Raw genomic sequence first — 21178 nt, forward strand, 5'->3', positions numbered from 1 at the left:
GAAAAATTAATTAGAGTAATCAGACAAAGGACACACTTGCGCTGCCCTGGGTACTACACAGACTTGACCCTGACATTCAACTGACAGTGTCCCCACATTAGAGACGGCAAGACACTGGCACCCCGGGCACCAAAGAGTCTCGTCAATGAACACGGAACATGACCCAAGGGATGGGACCGACCAGGCTGGCCCGAGAACGTTTGGGACGGCGTGTGCTGGGCTCCGCACCACGGAACTCCCAAATCCTACAAAAGGACAGGCTGTCTGGACCCAGAGTTTCCTAGGCTGGCCTTGCTTTTTCTGATACACTTGCCGTACAATCACGGGTTACGTTACGCACAGCAAGACTGGGTACAAATCCTAGTGAAAACTAGCAGACGTGTATGCTCAGAGGGCACAGGGTCTCGGGGGGAGAGGCCGGGCGCGCAGAGAATCCGGCTGTTTTCATTCAGGAGAGCCCCTCTGCAACCACTCCAAATGTCAAAAGCCATTTCTGTCCACATTCCCTTTCTAGCAGAAATCTTCCCTGGAATGCCGCCACCTCCCCGTAGGTCCTGGGGAGGCAAGACGGCTTCAAACGCACGGAGCCCGCAAATATTTAACAAAGGCAAGTTCATGAGCCACAGTGACCTCGATGTTCTGACAACACCTGCTGGCCAAGAATGTGTGCCAACCAACCAGAGGCCCGGGGACGGCCCTCCTCAACGCCACCGGGAGGCACCAAGTGACAGCCCCGTTTGGCTTAACGAGGACACAACCTATTCCAAGAAAGAAGCCTGGAATCCTGTCAGACAACGGACAACAAACATGCCTCCGTGTCAGATGACACAGAAAAGGTGCCTTGTGTATGGCGCTATGTCACATACGGCCTATGGAAAGCTGAAAGGCCGGCAGCACGTAACTATGTAAGCCCGGATAACATACTCCAAATCCTTGGATCTTCCATTGGAATTCATTTAGGGATTGATGAGGCCTCATCCAAACTCCGAGGGAGCTTGGACCTCCGTTATGAAGTCTGAGCTCCACGCAGCAGACCCTGCTGGTGACCCGCCCAGATTCACCTACCGCCTCAGTGTGTCCAGCCCCCCAGCTGTGAGTGTGGGGTACTCCTGGATGCCCCCTTCCCTCCAGGGTCTCCTCTGTCCACCACGCAGGAGCCACACCCCCCGAAAGGTGATGCCTCTCCCCAGAGGCCGTCCAAAGGTAGGCCAACTCCCGAATTCAAGAGACTCCTCCCCTTGCCTCCAGGGAAGACCACCTCAGAGGTTGGGCTCATGCTCACCTAGGGCAGGTGCTCCCCCAGGCGTTCCGTAGAATCACACGGCTGCCCTGTGCTCTTGGCTTTTCATGTAGCCATGAAAAACATATTATTGCACTGAGCCACAACTTCAACGACTGGAGAACTCTAATCTTTGAGGTCTGCTCAATATCCCTAGCTAGGACTTCCCGGTGTTTTGGCAATGACCCAAAATATGAAATTAACATGCTATACATTGTAATCTGGTATACCCACACATGCATGTGGATGTGTGTAGATCTCAGACGTACGTTTCACGATACAATATTTACCCTGACTACTACGGAGCCTATTGTTTTCTATTTCATTTTTTAAATGTTGGTCACGACTCCCTAAGTTAATTTTACTAATCCACTAATGTGTGTGACACACAGTTTGAAGAACACTGCCTGCAACTCTTAGCAAAGTGACTCACACATAAGAAGTACTCCATAAATATTTTATGAATGATTAAGCGATTGGCTGGTTATGAGAATATCCAACTAACAGTCTGGAAAGGCCTTGACCTTTGGCTCTGGGTCTCTGGATCTTTCCAATTTGTTAAGCTTGCTGGCAAGTTACATGATTTACCTCCCCAGATGGTGAGGCCCCGTCAAGGGGGCCCTAGGAGCGAGGGGGATCAATCCAAAGGGCCCTTGTTGGTGTGTTGACCCAAGTCCCTAAGCTCCTAAACAAACCCTATAATTTTAGAAATAGTTAAATAAGAAATTCAAGAAAGCCAGCAATGACCAGAAATTAGCTCAAAGTATTACCTCCATAAAACAACTGCCCCCCAAAAGCTACCAAGAATAAAATGGGAATCAAGAATGAAAGCAGAAAAATTGAAAATCATAAAAATGTAAAGCAGCAAAGAGCATTTGGATGGTTACTACAGGATGTCAGGCCATCCAAGCTGTAACCTGCAGAGCACTCTTTCTCTCTGTGGATTCCTGAAGAAGAAGGACACACGTTAAAAAAAAAAAAAAAAAGGAAAGAAAGAAAGAAGAAAGAGAGAGGGAGGGAGGGAGGGAGGGAGAAAGAAAGAAAGAAAGAAAGAAAGACGAAAGAGACAGAGAAAGAAAGAAAGAGGGAGGAAGAAAGAAAGAAAGAAAGAAAAGAAAGAAAGACAAAAGAGAGAGAGAGAGGGAGAAAGAAAGAAAGAAAGAAAGAAAGAAAGAAAGAAAGAAAGAAAGAAAGAAAGAAAGAAAAGAAAGAAAGGGAGAGAGAGAGAAAAAGAAAACAATGGGGAAAGGAACTCCTTTGTTATTAGCTGGGCCAGTGCGTAATCCCTCCCAAGTCCAGGCTCCTGGATCAGGGCGAAAATAGGAGACTGGGGTCCTATCAAACATGAAACAATAAGGTCGGTGTGCTTTTTTCCAGCTGTGCTGGCTTTTCAAAGCTTCTTTCAAAAAGAAGAAAGAAGAAAGAAAAACAGCACAGAAGGGCAGCATGAGAGCTGTGTGCCGGGCCCCAAGGACGCACCACGCCAGGAGGGTGCACACAGCGGCCGCTGTCCTTTGTCCTGCTCAGCCCGGCCGGCCACCCCACCGGCACCCCGCTGCACCCGCGTCTGGGTCCTGCCCTGTCGACAAACCTGAGTGCCTCTGGGCTTGCCTTTCCGTGACCCCATTACCCACAAAGACGTCATGTCCCGTATTTTCAAGTCATGTTCCCAAAATGATGCAGCCTGGACTCTGACTTATTTGTAACTACAGTTCACTGCAAAGGAGTCTGTGAACTTGCATGGGAAAATAATTAGATCTTTATGTTCTCTACTCTCTTTCAGACATTAGTACGCTCCCTTCCGCTACGAACGGAGGCAGCAAATCTCCATAATATTAACAGTTCCTAGGACCCTGTCATCCACAGAAATCACAAATGTGCTCTTAACCACATTCACATCATTGCGGGGATCTCAAAACACCACTTATGCTCATCACTGCTTTGAAATGATGCTAGTTGCTACATTCACCACCAGATCTTACTTAAAATAAGAAGCACACATATTACAGGGCGCCTGGGTGACTCAGTCGGTTGAGCGTCCGACTTCGGCTCAGGTCACAGTCTCGCAGTGTGTGGGTTAGAGCCCCGCATCCGGCTCTGTGCTGACGGTTCAGAGCCTGGAACCTGCTTCGCATTCTGTGTCTCCCTCTCTCTCTCCACTCCTCCCCCATTCATGCTCTCTCTCTTTCTCTCCCTCTTTCAAAAATGAATAAACATTTAAAAATTAATTAAAAAGAAGCACGTATATTACTATATCACAAGTTTGCTTTTTAATATATTGTAACTATTTCCATAGAACAGGTTTCCTCTGCAAGCCTGTGTATATTAGTTCATTAGTGTGACCTAGGTCTGTAGGCTTCACGAGATCACCGACGTTGACCAGCAGACAGGCCCACGGCACAGACGAGGACCTTTCATGAACGCCTCTCTACGCCAAGCAGGTTTCCTTATTTCTTACTGCTTTTCATTTTCAATCACTCTCTTCTTTCAAATTTTTTATTTCTTTTAAGATGTTTATTTATTTTTGAGAGAGACAGAGCATCAGCAGGGAGGGGCAGAGAGAGAGGGAGAGAGAGAGAATCCCAAGCAGGCTCTGCACTGTCAGCGCAGAGCCCAAGATGGGGCTCGATCGTGAACCCTGAGATCATGACCTGAGCCAAAATCAAGAGCCGGACTCTCATTTAGGGAAGGGGAGGAATGTCTAAGCCATCCAAGTGCCCCCTTTTAATTTTTCTTTTAATTTACATATACTAAATTACAAAAATAACGTAAGCTTATGCTAACAAGTGAAACAAGGCAAAAAGATCCCACAAAAGCAGATGTGGTCACCTCCTCCATGCCCCTCACCTTCTACACCCTGAAGAAACCCACCACCCCCTTCCCCTTACTTCTACAAACACACGAGGGTGGATTTCTTGCTTGCTTTTTACCAAAATAGAATCATTCTACACACATTATTCCATAATTTATATTTGTCACTTGGCAATTGACTCTGTAACACAGACATTCCTACAAGTCTGTGACTACATATTTTTCTAGTTCGTTTATATGCACTTATGTGAAAGCGTATGTGAATGAACTCACATCACGCACGTCACGGCGCTTCGGCACAGCCTTCCCCTCTCGTCTGCCTCCTCACCTCCCTGACTTGTCTCAGTCACCCGCCGCTACGTTACAGGATAACTCAGACCCCAGCAGCCGAAAACAACCATGCACATTCACCGTCTTGGAGCTTCAGGAGGTCAGAAGTTGGGGAGCCCTCAGCTGGGTGGTTCTCAGTGGAGGGTCTCTCATCAGGTCGCAGTTGGGCGGGGCGGCCATCATCGGAAGGCTCGACTGGGGCTGGGAGCTCTAAGAGCCCACACGGTTGGCAGGAGGGTGCCGGCCGGTCCTGTGTCCCTCGCCGCACGGGCCTTTCTAGAAAGCTGCTTTAGTGTCCTCACAACATGGCGGCTGGCTTTTCTCTCAGCAAAAGCAGACAGCATGGTGGAAGGTGCAATGTCTCGTATGAAGTCGCCTTGGAAGTGCTATTCTCCTGGTTACCCGGGTCAGGTCTGCTCACTGTGAGCGGCGGCTGCACCAAGGCATGAACGTCGCAGGCGAGGCTGGCCACAGGCCCTCCCCAACACTGACCCTCAACCAGGAGGCCACCCCCCCCAGATCACTTGTGTTAACAACCTCGTATATTTTGTTCAAATAGATACATAAAGTATCTACGCAAGCTACTTAGGGCGTGGGTGTTACCAACGTTAAAAATTTATATTGCATGTGTCTTTCATTTATAGGCAGTTAATAAAATTGAAGGTAAGTATTTTTAAATATTTAAAAATAAAGACTCGGGGCCTCTGATTCAAGATCACGTGAGTAGGAAGCGAAGCTGCCGGTACTTGGATCCAGGACCGCTGGCTCACAAAGCCCACGCTCTTCCCGAGATGCCGAGCCACGGTCATCGCGCCGTCTCGCCGCGTCCCCCTTGGTGACGGCCCTGCATCTCCTCACAGGGTGACAGCAGTCTCCTGTCACCCATTCCGATTGCGCCTAGAAGACCCAAGTTCCCAAGGCTTCTCTTCTAAGCCCTGCGCTCTGCCCGTGCCCTTTGGGAAAACCTGACGTTACGCACCCAGCCTCGCCAGTTAACTTGGTCCTCAGTCCGCCAGGTTACTTCTCTTCCTAACTGCACAACAAAATGTCTTCTGTATGTTCTCATTCTCGTGAGCGCCAGCGTAGACAAAGACTCCAGCGAAGGTATCTGCCATCCGCTGAAGTGGGATGCAAGCAACGGGAGAACTCGAGGTAGGAGGCTCCGCGTCTCTCACTTCCACTGCCCCCGCTCCCCGCTCCGCAAGCTCTTACTTCTAACCTTCCTCACCATCGGCAGGTCCGAAGCGAGCCCAGGTCCCTCAGGGGTCCACCGCGGGTCGAGGTCTCAACAGCGAGGGGATCTCGCTCCTTGCACCGGGCGCTAAACGCACAGGTGAGACCGGAGGAGTGTGGAGTCCGTCTCTAGACCTGGCCACACACAGCACAGCAGGCCGGGGGTGACAGCGACACAGAGGAAGTGCCGTGGGGCGAGCTCGGAGGACAGGGAAGGTGGTCGGCAGAGCAGGCGCTAGCCGGGTCGCTGGTCACCCGGGACCACAGGTCGCTGGGTCATGCAAAGAAACGCGGCATTCTGTTAACTCACTGAGGTGCGCTGGGACTCCGGAGGAGGGGAAATGCCGTGCGGGGTTCCCCAAACTGAGTCCACCGTGGAATCTTCCTCCCCTTCCCCAAGAAGTATCCTCTATCCCTGGAGCACGGCGTGGGGCCTGCTGAGGCTGAGTAATCTAAGTTTGGTTCTGACCTCGGCAATTTAAAACACGCAGCCAAGAATGGTTGCATCCTTTGTTTTCTTCTCCTTAGGTCAGTAACGGGATCCGAGAGGTTTTTGGTCTCGCCAGAATTCCTTATTTATTTACATTTAGAAAGAAAAAAGGGAGAGTGCAACCACCAACAAAGGTTTCACTCTTTTTTCTTTCTTTCTTTCTTTCTTTCTTTCTTTCTTTCTTTCTTTCTTTCTTTCTTTCTTTCTTTCTTTCTTTCTTTCTTTTTGTACTAATATACTTCAGCCTCGGCTCTTACCTTGCTGGAGGGAGCGCTTAATTACTTACGGGTTTTTCACGAACAGCCCCCAGTTCAACCGTACCACTGTTTACACACCGCAGCCCACATTACAGAATCCCACTGGCATGTGGCTCCTCCGTGTCCTTGTTTGCAGGGGGAGGCTGTGCTTTCCGCCATATACACAGAAAAGTTTAGGAGACACCGGCTGGCAGCCACGCAGATCCGGGGACCGGCCCCTCTGCACTTCATCCTCTCCCCACCCCTGAGACATGTCACTTAAGATTTCTCATTAGCCACTCAAACAAATTATCCCGCTGACAGACCCGGCGGCTCCCCGGCCCGAGCCCCATCAAAGCCAGACCATTGGCTCGAAATGGATGATGACCGTCCTTCTCTTGCCTGGATGGGCCTCGAAAATCAGCGTTTCTAAAGAACACCAGAAATGATGGAGCCTCCCCCGCGGTAAAAACACTTTTATGGATGAATAATCAGCAACAGTGCTGCAAATGACCTGTCTGCAAAATCCTCAGTGCCTGGAGATCTAAATTACTCTAATTTTTCTCCCCCCAAAATTAGGTATAATATTATAATTTCAAGTAATGCAAGAGCAATTTCTCCCTTCATTGGATACCAAGCTCAAGATGTTACAGGAAAAAGAAATAGCTTTTACCGCTGATATGAGAAATTCGAAAGAGACAAGCGCAAGCAAACAAAAGCTGTCACATCAAATACTGCGGGGAAAAAAAAAAAATCCAGAAAAACTGCCAGAAATGCTCAAGTCTAAATAAAGTCATTTATTTGTTATTTTAACCCCTTCGCTGTCAGTTCCGGGCGAGGCTGGCGAACTCTGCATGGGCGGTGGGGGGGGGGTGGGGGGGGGGCGCACTACCAGAGACGGCGCTCCTGGGCTCCTGGCAGTGGGGGTCCTGCCACAGGGTTTTCAAACAGAGGACCACTGAGGCTGCTCGGCCCCCAACCCTTCTGTGGGTCTCACCTCTCCCGAGAAGTCAATCACGTCCCGTTTCCACCACCTTAAGCCAAGAAACTAGACCATGACTTCGCAAAGGGCAACAGCCACACACCGTCCATGTGCTTTGGTAGATGGTAGGTACGCGGTGGAACGCGGCATTAATCATTCCTTGAATTTAGCGTCTAGGCGGCTAACGTGCGGTTCAAAGACACTACCCTCTGGGGGGTGGGGGGGTGGGGGGGGTGACTCGGCAAAGAACAGCTAGGAAAATGGAGAAGACACAAACCGGACACACCTGGGGCACATCCTGTGTCATGTTCCTAAGCCCGTTTCCTCTGTCAAGATGATGTGCTTTTATAAAAATTGAGTAAGAGAAGTTTGCGGAAAGAGCATTGCCTATGATGGTCTCTAGAAACAGGGGCAAGTATTTGCAGTTAAAATATATTGACTGGGTGCCGACTGCGTGCACTACAGTGGACCCCGAGATGCGTAAGTCACAGCTCTGCCCTGGAGAACCTACCCCCTGCACCCCGACTCACTCTGCCCAAGGCAGTAAGTTCGTGTTTCCAACCAACGGCTTCGGCAGTGGCTCCCAGGTCCTCCCGATGGAGAGAATTCCACAGACTCCGCTCCCGCCCACGCTTGCTCCCAAGTGCCCATCCCTCCCTCCCCAGTAGGCGGGACCCACCCTGAGCTGCCAGGCACCTGTGGCTCCCAGAGGGGAGCCTAGGAGGCATCCTGGGTCCTCGCCCCTCCCCGCGGCCAGCGCCAGCTCGACGCGGCACACAAAGCCCCCCAGGTCATGAGGTCCCCCCCCCCAACCTCCGCAGCCTTGCTCCCTCGATCACCCCCCCGCCGCCGAATGCACCCATCCCTTCTCAGGATGCTTCCTCAAGCCCTGGGCTCACGCCCACTCCTGCTCTGGGGCTCACCACCTCCTGCTCCAGGGCGCCCACCCCACCTGCATTTCCTCTCCTCCTTGGCACTGTGCACCGTACCGACCAGGTTCACGCGCTCAGCTGCCCTACTCGTGATGAATACCCTGTGGGCAGGAAGCCACCCGCTCTGCTTGAGAACCCCCAGGGCCTTGTGCGGGGTGGGGAGCAGGTTAGGCCCTTAAAACGGGACTGAGAGATGCTTACTGTATAGACCAAAACAACTCCCTTGGATTTTTAACAGGTAACACTCACTTGCTTTCAAAATAAGTCTGGTTGAATGAAATGCCGTGATTTTCCAAAGATATTCACAAACGGGAGGAACGTGCAGGGTCTCAGGCCCAGAATCCCACACTGCCTGGGCCCATTGGACCGTTTCTCCATATTCCCCATGTTCCTCCCATCTGGCTGCCCCTTTGTTCCAGAACCTTCTCGGTCATTCCTCACCTCGCGCAGCTTTGCTGTGAGGGGGAGAGAAGGTGCGTCTGTGGTCCCCGGCACCTCGTGGGGGCCACCTGCTTCTCCAGAGCATCGCGGCTGACCTGACTCCTCCAAGTCGGGGCTGGAAGGAGCCGCTCCCAGAGACCTCCTCCTGCGCGAGGTTCCAAGGGACATAAGGGACACGCAGTCATGTGTTCTCAGCCCAGACATTTTGCTGTGGGTTTCTGTGTGGGAGAGTTAAAGATGCACACAGTCCGCAAGTCTAGAATTTGTGGTTTGTGTTATCTTACAACTTCATATTTGGAAGAGGTATTTTAATTTCTTATGAGTTGTGAATAATTATGTAATTCTGCCACCTTCTTAAAACTAAGATGCTTCCAACGGACTCCTGTAGTCTGGGGCTGACATCCTTAAGGGGACTTTGCTTTTTTTTTTTTTTTTTTTTGCCTTTGAGTTTTCAGCCAAGCGCCAAACAGATTCTTTCGTTGCTACAACAGTCCATGATGGAGAGCCGTCTTGTGTAAAAAAGTGAAGGAAAATCCTCCTTCCCTCTCAAAATTAACTCTCGACAATTACTCCTGAAATACGGATGCTGCTCGTGCTCGCCAGTGAGCCCACTTTCCAATTTGTTTTCAGGCTCCCCACCCCCCGCGGTCTCCAGTGCTACTGGATTTCTCCACCATTCTGTCTCACTCTTGTTTATTCCTCCCCTGGGCTCCCTTATTCTTCTTCAGTTGTTTGAGAACCAGGCAAAGGTTCGAGAAGATTGCACCATCAAACGCCACCGTGAAGTTCTCAATGGTGTATTTTAAATTATTGCCCCAAAGGCACTTCATCAGATGCCTTCCACTTTACGTTTGCCCCTGGCAACCGTGAGGACACTGGGTCATCAGTATTTCCGAGCATCTACAACCCCCCAGAACTTCTTCGGGGCATAGGAATGCTGAGCCAGCCGGCAGATGAAATCATAGATCCACGAGTGACCGCAGGGTTTATACCTTAATATCACCCACAGTTGACTTCACCACGTTCACAGCGGAAGGTGACCATCTCATTAAATACAGGCCAGAGATTATCAGGAGTTAGGACGTGCTTATCGTGTTTTCCAGGGCATAAGTTTGGGTGTTTTTTTTTGTTTTTTTTTTTCTCGTACGTATTTCATATTCCTAGCTGGAGGAATATCAAAAGAATCTGAATATCACCATCTGGAAGTTATGCCATGGGCTCCAGTGGGCAGGATTACAGCTGGGTTTCTCTCCTTCCTCCAAAAGTGTGTTTCTTCTGCTTCGAAACAAGCACAGACACATTTGGTCCCCTAATGAGACCGACCCAGACTCTAAACATCACTGAGCCTTCGCCCTCCACCCTCACAAGCTCCTGGGATCCTCCAGTGCAGAGGAATGGGGGGTGGGGTCCCTTCAAGGACATTTGATCATCCGTGACTCACTTACCCAATAAATCAAACGTGCTGAGATACACAGATGTCGGAAATGCAGTACTCTGCTAGTCACTGAACGGTCTGTTGGTCTGCCTGGGTCCCGGGTTGTGCAATGAAGCCCTTGGGAGCCATTCCGGTTTCGAAAGAATGCAGTCGCCAATCAACGTGTCATTAAGCGCCACTCCCCTGCACTAGGATTCCCCTAGTTGATGTTTAACAGTTACTTTTGAAACTACTGGTATTCTTGAGGATCGGAGACTGTACTTGGCAAACATTTGCTTTTTATACCTCCGTGATATCCCTTTTACATTGGCAAGCCTCTTCGTGTCCATGCAGGATGCTTTTGTCCTCTCTGCCTGTGGGTCTCTCTCCTGCCAGACCAGCCCGGGAGCTCCTGAGAGCAGGCGCCGGCTCGGGAGACACGCTCGATACACAGAATGATTTTTTTTAATTAAAATCACGTTTTTAGGAGACATATCTAGAAAAGTGTTGCTATGGTCCATGTCAGATTACTGCCTGGGCTCTCTTCTATACATTTTTACAGTTTCAGACCTCACATTTAGGTCTTTAATCCACTTAGAGTTAATTTTGTGTACGTTGTAAGAAAGTGGTCCGGTTTCATTCTTTCGCATGTGGCTGTTCAGTTTTCCCAGGATAATTTATTGAAGAGACTGTCTTTTTCCCACTGGATATTCCTGCCTCCTGGGTCAAAGATCACAGCCACTGCAGAAAACAGTACGGAGCTTTCTCAAAAAATTAAAAACAGAAATACCACATGATCCAGGGGCACCTGGGTGGTTCTGTCGGTTAAGCGTCTGACTCTTGATTTCAGCTCAGGTCATGATCCCACGGTTTGTGAGATCGAGCCCCATATCAGTGCTTAGGATTCTCATTCTCTCTCTCTCTCTCTCTCTCTCTCTCTCTCTCTCCCCCTCCCCCATGCACATTCACTCTCAAAATAAATAAATAAACTTTAAATTTAAAAATATTTGGGGGCGCTTGGGTGGCTCAGTCGGTTAAGCATCCGACTTTGGCTCAGATCATGATCTTGCAGTTTGTGGGTTCAAGCCCCGCATCGGGCTCTGTGCTGACAGCTCAGCCTGCTTCAGATTCTGTGTCTCCCTCTCTCTCTGCCTCTCTTTCTCTCTCTCTCTCTCAAAAATGAATAAACATTTAAAATTTTAATTTCATAAAGTAAAATAAAACTGTATTTTTAGCTCTCCCCTCTTCACTATTAAGCTAACAGTTTGCATTGTACGTAGAGTCCGTACTATAATTATAACATTAGCTCTTTCTTAAATTTCCACAGGACGAATTCAATTCGGAAACGCCCTCTGATCATCACGCAGGGACGGTGTCCAAACTGGGCAAGTGTTCCTAAATCCCACCGCAGGAACAGGCCGCCTGCTACGGACAAGTATTTCTTAAAATTTTTTTTTTTTTTCAACGTTTTTTATTTATTTTTTTTGGGACAGAGAGAGACAGAGCATGAACGGGGAGGGGCAGAGAGAGAGGGAGACACAGAATCAGAAACAGGCTCCAGGCTCCGAGCCATCAGCCCAGAGCTTGACGCGGGGCTCGAACTCACAGACCGCGAGATCGTGACCTGGCTGAAGTCGGACGCTTAACCAACTGCGCCACCCAGGCGCCCCTACGGACAAGTATTTCAAGCAGAAGTTCAAAACACTTGCCGTTGTGAAATCAGCCCAATAGTCCTAATCTACCCCCATTCGTGTTTATTATTGCATAGTCTGCAACACTACAGGCTGTCCCTGGAAATGAAGGACTCCCAGACTCTTCAGTCCTGAGAAGCAGTGCCATACCATCACTGAGCACACACATTCCTGAACTCTGATGGAGTTCCCCCTGGACCTTGGATGAGGTATGTGGTCTCATGGGTCGGAGGTCCCCTCACCGATAAGATGGACACGAGAAGGGCACCCAACTCTCCAGACTGATAGTGGGAACCAGGGAGTCGGCAGGGGAAGCCTTCCGAGCGGCATCGGGGAGAGTCAACAGATAACGAAGATATTATCGCTTCAGTCCCTTCGGCTTCGAGACAAAGGAATCGAGGACGCTCACAGCCCCGTGCAAGATGCCAGCACGAGGTTCTCTCCAGGAGAAAAAAAAAAAAAAAAAATCTATAAGCCGTTTTAAAAACGCATTCTGTAACAATGTATTATTCCACAATCCCTACTCAGAGCCCCAACCGAAAATGCTGTCTTTTCATAAACAAGACTCACATGTGTGGTACCCACCACAAACCAGTTTTATAGGCTGAATGAAATCAGCGAACCAGCGTTCAAGGATACCAGGACAAGATCAAAGAGCTGATCATTAACAGTAGTTTACGCAAGCCGGTTTACCTCTGTGGACTGAATCGTCACTATTTTTCACCAGGTTACCTTAAGTAGGTCATCAGCAAGGTTTTTAGTGGACAGATTTGAACCTAATTTTACAGTCTGAAAGTAAATCAATGGCATAATATAGGAGTATATTGTGTGCACTTTCTAAAATAGTAGGGATAAGAGATTTTATTTTTTTATTATTTTTTTATTCTTTTAATGTATTTATTTATTTTTGAGACAGAGACAGAGCATGAGCAGGGGAGGGGCAGAGAGAGAGGGAGACACAGAATCCGAAGCAGGCTCCAGGCTCCGAGCTGTCAGCACAGAGCCCGATGCGGGACTCGAACTCACAGACTGAGAGATCATGACCTGAGCTGAAGTCGGACGCCTAACCGACTGAGCCACCCAGGAGCCCCAAGATATTTTAATACTGAGCCTATTCGAAGCTCAACAAATAAAGACCCACCACATTCACTATATGACCTAGCTCAGTTTTCCAGACTGAATTGGGTAGGGAATCCTCTTTTTTTTTCTCTCTTGCTGTTATTTAAAGTAAGTTGGAAGGGCCTTTATGTGGGGCAACCATTCAGGGTGTAACCTGGCTTTCCCTTTCTCTGAACAGAGCTGCACGGTGGGAGAAGCTGTTTGTGAAAAACCACACACCCAGAAACACAGATCTGTGAAAGGCAGGACTGGACAAAACACGCCCGCTCACATGATCACCGACTGACATTGGAGGTCCTGCTGCATTTTGTAAAAGCTGGAGGCATTTATAAAAGAAAACCGCTCCAGAAAGCAATTGCCTTTCTCAGCTGGGACGTGCTCTTATGACACCAAGTGACGTCTGTCACCCGCCCTGCCTGTGAAGAGGGAGGGCAGGTCCCTGCAGCTCATCTTGGTGACATTAGCTAGCCTTCACACAACAGAAGGAACGGGGGCCTTTAGAAGCTTCTGAGGCGTGCCCGAGGCCCCTGGACGAGGTCGTCTCTGGTCCTTTCCCTCACACCTTGCTCGTGCCTCCCGGTGCGAGGGACCAGCCTGACCCCGGCACTCCGCCTGCCAGGTGCACCAGCGGGACTGGCCAGCTCGGGGGCCCTGGATGCCCCTTTCTGCCAGGAAGAAGAGGAAGGAAGCCTTCCTCCCACATCCCCAATGGCGCCAGAGGAGAACAAGCCTCTGAGGTCCCCATTTTCCGCTGTGGAGTACACAGTGGCCGCAGCAGGGACCCAACGGAGAGGCCCATTAGCGCACACAGCCTTCCAACCTCACTAGCGGTGTATGTGGTCGTGTCACAGCTCACGTTAGCTGTAGGGACACGAGGCTGATACCAGCCCTGCTGTTGCCACCCAACAGCCTGCAGAATGTCTGAGGCGTATGCACTCCGAGCACACACGTACTAGTGATCCAACGGCGTTCACGGGCAACATACGTTTAAACGTCATCAGGACTCACATATTGAGGTTGTACATAATCACATGAACGGATAACAGGCTAAAATTCTTAAAAGATTTTTTCTAATTTTTTAAAAATTTTATTCACTTTAAAGAGAGAGAGAGAGAGAGAGAGAGAGAGAGAGAGCGCGCATGTGCAGGGGAGGGGTAGAGAGAGAGGGAGACACAGAATCCGAAACAGGCTCCAGGCTCCGAGCTGTCAGCACAGAGCCCGACGTGGGGCTCGAACCCACGCACTGCGAGATCATGACCTGAGCCCAAGTCAGACACTCAACCGACTGAGCCCCCAAGGCGCCCCAGGCTAATATTCTTAATATGGCAGCAGAGCAAAGTACATATCACTTTCAAGACAAATATCCAGAGTCCTCAGTGTTTCTAATTTTGTTTTTGTAAAATCCCGTCTTCTCCATTACGACTGATCACAACATCACACCCTCTACGACGTGTCAGGCGCCGCGCGAAGGACCTTACCTGGGTCCGCGGGTTCGTCCCTACAACAGCTCTGATGAGGACGCTGACGCCCACACCCACTGCAGATGAGGGAACGCAGGTGCAGGTGCCCAGTGACCTGCGCATCCCAGCTCCAAGCTGAATCTCGAGGCTGGACCCGAGGCGGTCAGCCCCCACATCCATGCTCTTCGTAGGTTCTCGGCGAGCACCCTGCTCCTTAGGGAAGCGGTCCGTTGCTCAACAAACCTTCTCCACGATGGCAGAGGGCAGAAATGAGTCCGCACTTTCCACAAAAGGTGGGCGCTCTTCCTCACCCATGCGATCTATAGGGACCTACATAAAAAATACGGATGAATTCTATATTAATGATTGATGGACGCAATGCAGTCCACTTAAAAATGATTCCAAATGACAGAGAGACAACATCCCATCCTTTATAGATTCAACGGTTGCTTGATTGAGGTGGGCGGCTCAGTCCGTTGAGCGTCCGACGCTTGATCTAGGTTTAGGTCACGATCCCAGGGTCGTGGGATCGAGCCCCTCATCGAGCTCTGTGCTGAGCGTGGAGCCTGCTTATGATTCTCTCTCTCCCTCTGCCCCTCCCCCACCTGCTCTCGCTCTCTCTCTCTGAAACAAAATTAATTAATCAAAACATAATCATTTGGTTGAGATTTATTATTGGTCAGTGTGAGTGCTGAGGAAGGAAGGAAGGAAGGAAGGAAGGAAGGAAGGAAGGAAGGAAGGAAGGAAAAATATAAACCATGTCCTCTCTTGTCCCCAGAGACCAAAGTCCGGTCTCACCTTATCTTTTATCTGATCAAAGTCAGGTGAATTGTATCTTCCAGAAAGTTCTGCCTTTCACAAGATTAAATCTGTTCAGCACTAGACGCTCACTCATCGAAAGTGGAGGAAGGAAGACCTAATATAACACTGAATGTTAACAACACTGGAATTAAAATAAAATTTAAAATCAATCAATCAATCAATCAATCAAATCTTAAAACTCCATGTTTAAAAAAAAATGGAGGAAAGAAGGAAGTGTTTCGGGGGAGGGAGAGGACACGTGAGCTTTGCAGACCCCGAGGGTGGTCCCTTATCTCAAGGTCAAAGAAAAGGCTGTGCTCATATGTGATGCTCAGCGATTCTGTCTGCTCCCCGGGAATCAGCAGGAGCCCCCTGAGCCAAGAGCAGATCCAACTTTACATGAAGCTGGTAATACTGTTTCTGCTCTCCTATTTTTTTTTTTTAATTTTTTTTTCAACGTTTTTTATTCATTTTTGGGACAGAGAGAGACAGAGCATGAACGGGGGAGGGGCAGAGAGAGAGGGAGACACAGAATCGGAAACAGGCTCCAGGCTCCGAGCCATCGGCCCAGAGCCTGACGCGGGGCTCGAACCCACGGACCGCGAGATCGTGACCTGGCTGAAGTCGGACGCTTAACCGACTGCGCCACCCAGGCGCCCCATCTGCTCTCCTATTTTTAATAAGCCACCTGACTGCTCTTTTTGGGGGGGGGGGGTGGGGGGGGGAAATTACAGATTAACTCACACCGCTTTAACTTCAAAAGCAGTGGGGTGGACATCTCTCCTTCTTCTTCCAGGAGGGGAATTCTGGATTCCCTTAAAAATCCCAGCCTGGTTCCTCCAACATCATGGCTGCTAACCTGGGCCTGCCTTTCAGCGCGACGAGCTGGGTGCTGAATACTGATTTGAGGTGTGGTTCACCGTGCAGACTTAAATCATCCTTCCCACAACTTTTCTCTCAGAAGCCTGGCGGCGGTGACAATCACAGGATTGGTTTCCTCGGGTAAAACTGTGCTAGCTGCAATTTGCTCTGACAGGCTCCGTAATTTTAAGTGCAATTAAATCCTAAGAATTTGCCCAGAAGAAAAAAAAATTTTTTTCTATCACATTTTAAAAAAATAATAATTTAAGAGAAGGCAAAAAAAAAAAAAAAAAAAAAACAGTTGAATCGAACAGCTCATTTCTAACTCATTGCTCTATTAAAAAAAAAAAAAAAAAAAAAAGGACAGACAGACAGACAGAAAGAGAAAAATGTATTTGGCTGAGCCCAGAAATCCATGTCACTGTAGAGGCAGGCATCTCCTGGGGCCCAAGCGCGAGGCCCGCCAGAGGTCACGGCCTCCTGACCAGCTGCTCGGCCACCAAGGGCACCCACAGCTCCAGCGAGAGGCGGGGTGGGGGGGTGGGGGGGGGATAAGGAAACTTTCCGAAAACCGGCTTCAGGGGCTGCAGTCACTTGATCCCCCTCGGGGACAGCTGGCCCGCGGACTCCAGGGAGCAGCCGTGTCCACACGCTCATCCCTCCCTCCGAATCACAGAAATGGAATCCAACGTAAGAGCACCAGCAGGCCAGGCCAGCCCTCCGGCCCCAACCAGACGCGGGAGCAGCGGGAGGGGAGGTCTGCCCTTGCGACTGGCCAGGGAAGGGGCTCCCAAGCTTAGCTGTCTGACTGCTCGCCTTTGGGGAAATTCAAGCTGCACTGCGAATCCGAGGCTAGGATCACTGGTGTCCTGGAAAAGGGACCCGTGTCCCTACCGCTTCTTGGCACCTCACGCTCGAAATCTTTATTCAACAGGAAGCTAATGTGACACCGAAGCAGCCACCCAGGCTACATTTGGGAAATCAGACTGTTCTTTAAGAGATGTCAAATTATACCTCATGTTGCGGAACATTGCGTATAAAATAGGAATTAAATTTAGTAGAACATCTTCGACGGGACACCTTCAACCTTCCGAATTCTCGTCATGCGGGAGCAGGTAACTCAGCAAGGACAGGCCAACGGAGGGGAGGGGTGGAGAACCGGCCCGGCCTCACGCCCCCCCACCTCCCCACCGCCCCTCTCCACTGCCATCACACCCACTCCCCAACCCCAGTGAGGGTTTACTGTCCCCCCGGAGAGACCAGCTGTTGGCGAGCCTTCCCTCCTCCCGGCGTCCCCCCGTGCACAGCACTGACCGCCCCCGGCAGGCGTCCCCCCGCCAAGACTCCTACCAGTGACAACACTCATACGGCCTTGCCATCTTTCCCTACCAGGCCCTGCACTCGCTGGAGATGGGGACCCCCTCCCTCACTCCCCAGCACCTCACAGGGTGCCCGGCACACAGCAGAGTGCCGGGAGACGTTTGCCGAAGGCTCCTTTCCTTTCCGAGCAGCAAACACAGCAGCAGGCATTAAAAAGACGCCTGGGTTGCACGCTGCTGTTGTTAAAAGTCTTGCCCGGGCCCGACAGTAAACCCCTGGGGGGTGGGCAGAAGCCCCGCCCGTCAGCCCCTCATTTACCGCAGTGCCTGGGTCAGCTCTTCGGGCCTACTGGATGCTCAGTAAACGTTTACTGAGTGCAGGAGCTAAAGACAGTACTAACACAGAGATCCTGGAGGTGTGAAGCAAAACCTTCCAACATCCCCGCATAGGAAAGGTTGGAAAGTTGTCCCTCGGCCTTTCTCTTTTGTGGAGGCCCACCCAAGTGCGCAGAACTTGAACTCATCTGCGGCAATCCGGCGAGGTATTAGGGACAGAGATCACCCCATCGGCGTGTCCTGGAGAAGCAGGGCTCCTCCACACGTGAAAAGTTGTGCAAACATCCTGAGGTCTCCAGGGGAAGAGGAGCAAGTATGAGAAATGCTCAGATGGGGCGTTGCCACGGGCCTCTGTCCCCTGCTGCAGGTGAAGTTCACCTGCAGGGGGTTTAAACCTCCCTGTGGCCGGGCCTCTCCCTTGGGTGTGGGCTTCAGAACATACCTGCTTCTTCCCTCGGGCACCCCCCCCCCAGCCCTTTAGATGCAGGGGATGCTGGCCTTCAAAGTCTCTCCCCTCTTACTAGCATAAGCTGCCAGCTCCTTGAAGCCTGTACGTCTGGAATCCACACATACTGAACCCCAAAAGTGTGCATTACTAAAACAGGAGCACTTTGCTCTGAGCACCAGATGGAACCCTGAAGAGTCAGTGCAAACAGAACGCTGGCACTGGGGTCCTCGGTCGGTCCCATGACTGCCACTCGACTTCCTACAGGTCGCACCCTCGTGTCCAGCAGTGTGACATCCGATGGAGGACTGTGACACTTCCCGAGGGCACATGGCCCCATGTGCGTTGAATTTGCGCATAGAGGCCCCAAGTGCGAATTCACAAACAACTCGAATTCACAAACGGCTCGGGACCTTTCTTATAAAATAAGCGAGGACTAATTCAAATATACATCACATTCCCACCTAAATGGGAATGCTCACTATTTCTGTGCAAAATGGCTCTTCAAACAGCAGACGTTGATTATTAGCCCTGATCTAGGTCACACAGACTCACTGAGTCAAAACCGAATGGGATGGTAGAAGCTGTGTAACCCAACCCTCTACCCCGTGCAGGAGTCCCGTCCGCATGCTGAGGGCTAACTGTCATCATTTTAAGGACCTCTTAGGACCCTAGGTCCTATTAGTTATGAGCAGTTTATTTTTGTTCGAAGGGTCAGAGGCAAATGAAGGCGTGTGCAGTGTTTTTAAGCAAGGGAGGCTTTCCTGGCGGGGAGGGGTGAGACGCGGACATCAGTGGGTCCACACTGCCCCTGGAGCTGTGGACAGTCCTTACGTAGGGCAGGACATGAAAATTAGCCTTGGGTGTTAGTGCAGGGAGCTTTTAATCCACTAAATCAAGGGCCTTAGTCCATTGTGTGTGTGTGTGTGTGTGTGTGTGTGTGTGTGTGTGTGTGAACTATTTAAAAATATGTAAGCATTCTTAAAACAACACTGAGGTACCAGCTACGATGAAAACTGACCGATGGGAGAGGGGTTTGAAGGACCCTGGAACTGGTGCCTTTTCTGTTCAAAGGAAAAGAGTGGGGGGCAGGGGCGTCCTGCCATAATCCAAATCCATGATCCTTCACACAAACGTCCAAAACTCCAAAGAGCTCCGAAAACGAAAGTTGATTTCATACGCTTAGCACACGACCCTGACGTGAAGCTGCTTAGAGTCTCCGTTCCCGCTTAGGGTGAATATTCATATGTTTGCTGTGAAAACATCCATGTCTCTGATAAGGGACTGGTCCCGGGCTGTGGAACACTCCATTATATACATTATACATAACACACTCATTCTCTTTCTAACACCTGGGGGGGAAAAGTCCAAATTCTGGAAAACATCCAGTCCCAAACGTTTTGTGGACCAGTGTTGCCAAAGTCTGATGTAAGAAGGGACCCGGCATAGAATTAAGACAGAGAAACACCTAAACTGGTAAAAAAAAAAAAAAAATTTTTTTTTTTTTTTTAATTTTAAAAAGGAGGTCAGCACTTGGGGTTAAAACTGGAAACCCGGCCTTGACCCAGAGCTGTCTCTCACAAACACCCAAACACACAGCACTGGTCCCCAGGTCACTGGCCCAAAGCCCAGCATTAATTCTGTATTGAACCATAAGTCTCAAGTAGGTAGTTTTGTTCCGTTTCTCTTTTTTCCCCCAGAAAGACACCAAGGGAACCAATTTAAACCGAACCTGCATCTACATGTTTTCTTAAACTATTGAATGGGAGTAATGTCAGAACATCAAAACGCTCTCCGAAAATAACACAAACAGGATCAGTGTCTCATCCAGTCTAAGTCCCCGGTCGAAGAGACACAGCGAGAAGAAGGTCAGATGATTTCACGGCTGGGAAGGGCTCAGACCACCCCGTCCACCTGTTAAAACTTTTCCTGGGGGAGAAAGGGAGGAAGGTCTTCAAGTTTTAAAACAGCTCGAAAATAATCTCACGTGTAGGTTTCACCCCGGCGGCGCTCCAAATGCAGCTCTGTGTTCAGTACACCTGCTTCTTCCTTGGATTGTTTTACTGGCACTTGCACGTATGAGCCGAGAAGCTGATCCTCCGGAATGAAGTTTCCAGTTCCTCAGCTGAAGGTGAAGGCACTCGGGATGGCCCCCTTTAGAACCACAGCACTCCCCTAAATGCTCATGCTTCTGATTCGGTTAACTTGATTAAGCGGCGAGACGTGATACCTTGCTCATACGAGAACGGTGAACACATTTTCACTGAACTCGAAATGCTAAATGCTCCTCCTTCAAAACCCTGAGAGAGTTATTTTCATCATTTCCATTTCTTCCTGTACCACCGCAAATGCTAACCTCTTTGTTCCCTGAAGAGTTTCACAAGTGCGTTTGTTCATGTGTCATTTTCATCTTGTTAATTTCATCATGCACTATTGACCAGGGTGGGATTTTTCAACTTCTTCAGAGCCAGCCCCATCGCTGGTGTTCCAGCACGATGGGCGTTAAGCCCCGATGCCGCCGAAGAAGGTGTGCGTCTTGAGCCCCTCCGGGGACACAGGGACAGCACCGGAAAGGCACTTTGTTTCTTTTCCAGAAGTACGTAGGACCTGCGGTGGTGTGGGGGCCGCCTCCGAGAGGGGGTTCCTGTACAGCCCAGCCTGCAGGTAACCTACGGGAGGCGTCGTGTTCTCGTGTGCCTTCGCCGAGACATGACAGGCACTTTTCGAATTTCTCGCCTGTTTCTCAGGAATCTGCTCCTTTTCTGGGGAAAATCAAAGAATATCCAAAGCAGACTGAACTGTTTGGATTTCTGGATTTGCTTTTGTTTGTTTTTCCCCCGCTTTCTACTGCAGTCCGACTGAGTCATATTCATTTTTTAAACAACTCAAGATTCCATTTAATTTAAATAGTTTGATGTTGGTTGAAAAAGTCCAGTGACGGGTCCTGTGAGTTCGACGAAGAAGTCCGTTTTCTCCGGCGCCTTCGGCGAACTGCACG

At 49.9% G+C, this 21178-nt stretch overlaps 1 long non-coding RNA gene across 1 annotated transcript in view; it reads right to left on the minus strand.

Annotated features, from left to right (window-relative positions):
• LOC131517744 (uncharacterized) overlaps window positions 1-11045 on the minus strand; it is a 68718-nt gene extending 57673 nt beyond the window's left edge. The window contains exon 1 of the long non-coding RNA XR_009264787.1: window positions 10180-11045. This is a non-coding gene — a long non-coding RNA (uncharacterized LOC131517744). The remainder of the gene's footprint in view (window positions 1-10179) is intronic.
• Window positions 11046-21178: the final 10133 nt, after the last annotated feature.

This window comes from Neofelis nebulosa, chromosome 7 (genome assembly GCF_028018385.1).
Source record: "Neofelis nebulosa isolate mNeoNeb1 chromosome 7, mNeoNeb1.pri, whole genome shotgun sequence".
In the NCBI taxonomy this organism is placed as follows: domain Eukaryota; kingdom Metazoa; phylum Chordata; class Mammalia; order Carnivora; family Felidae; genus Neofelis; species Neofelis nebulosa.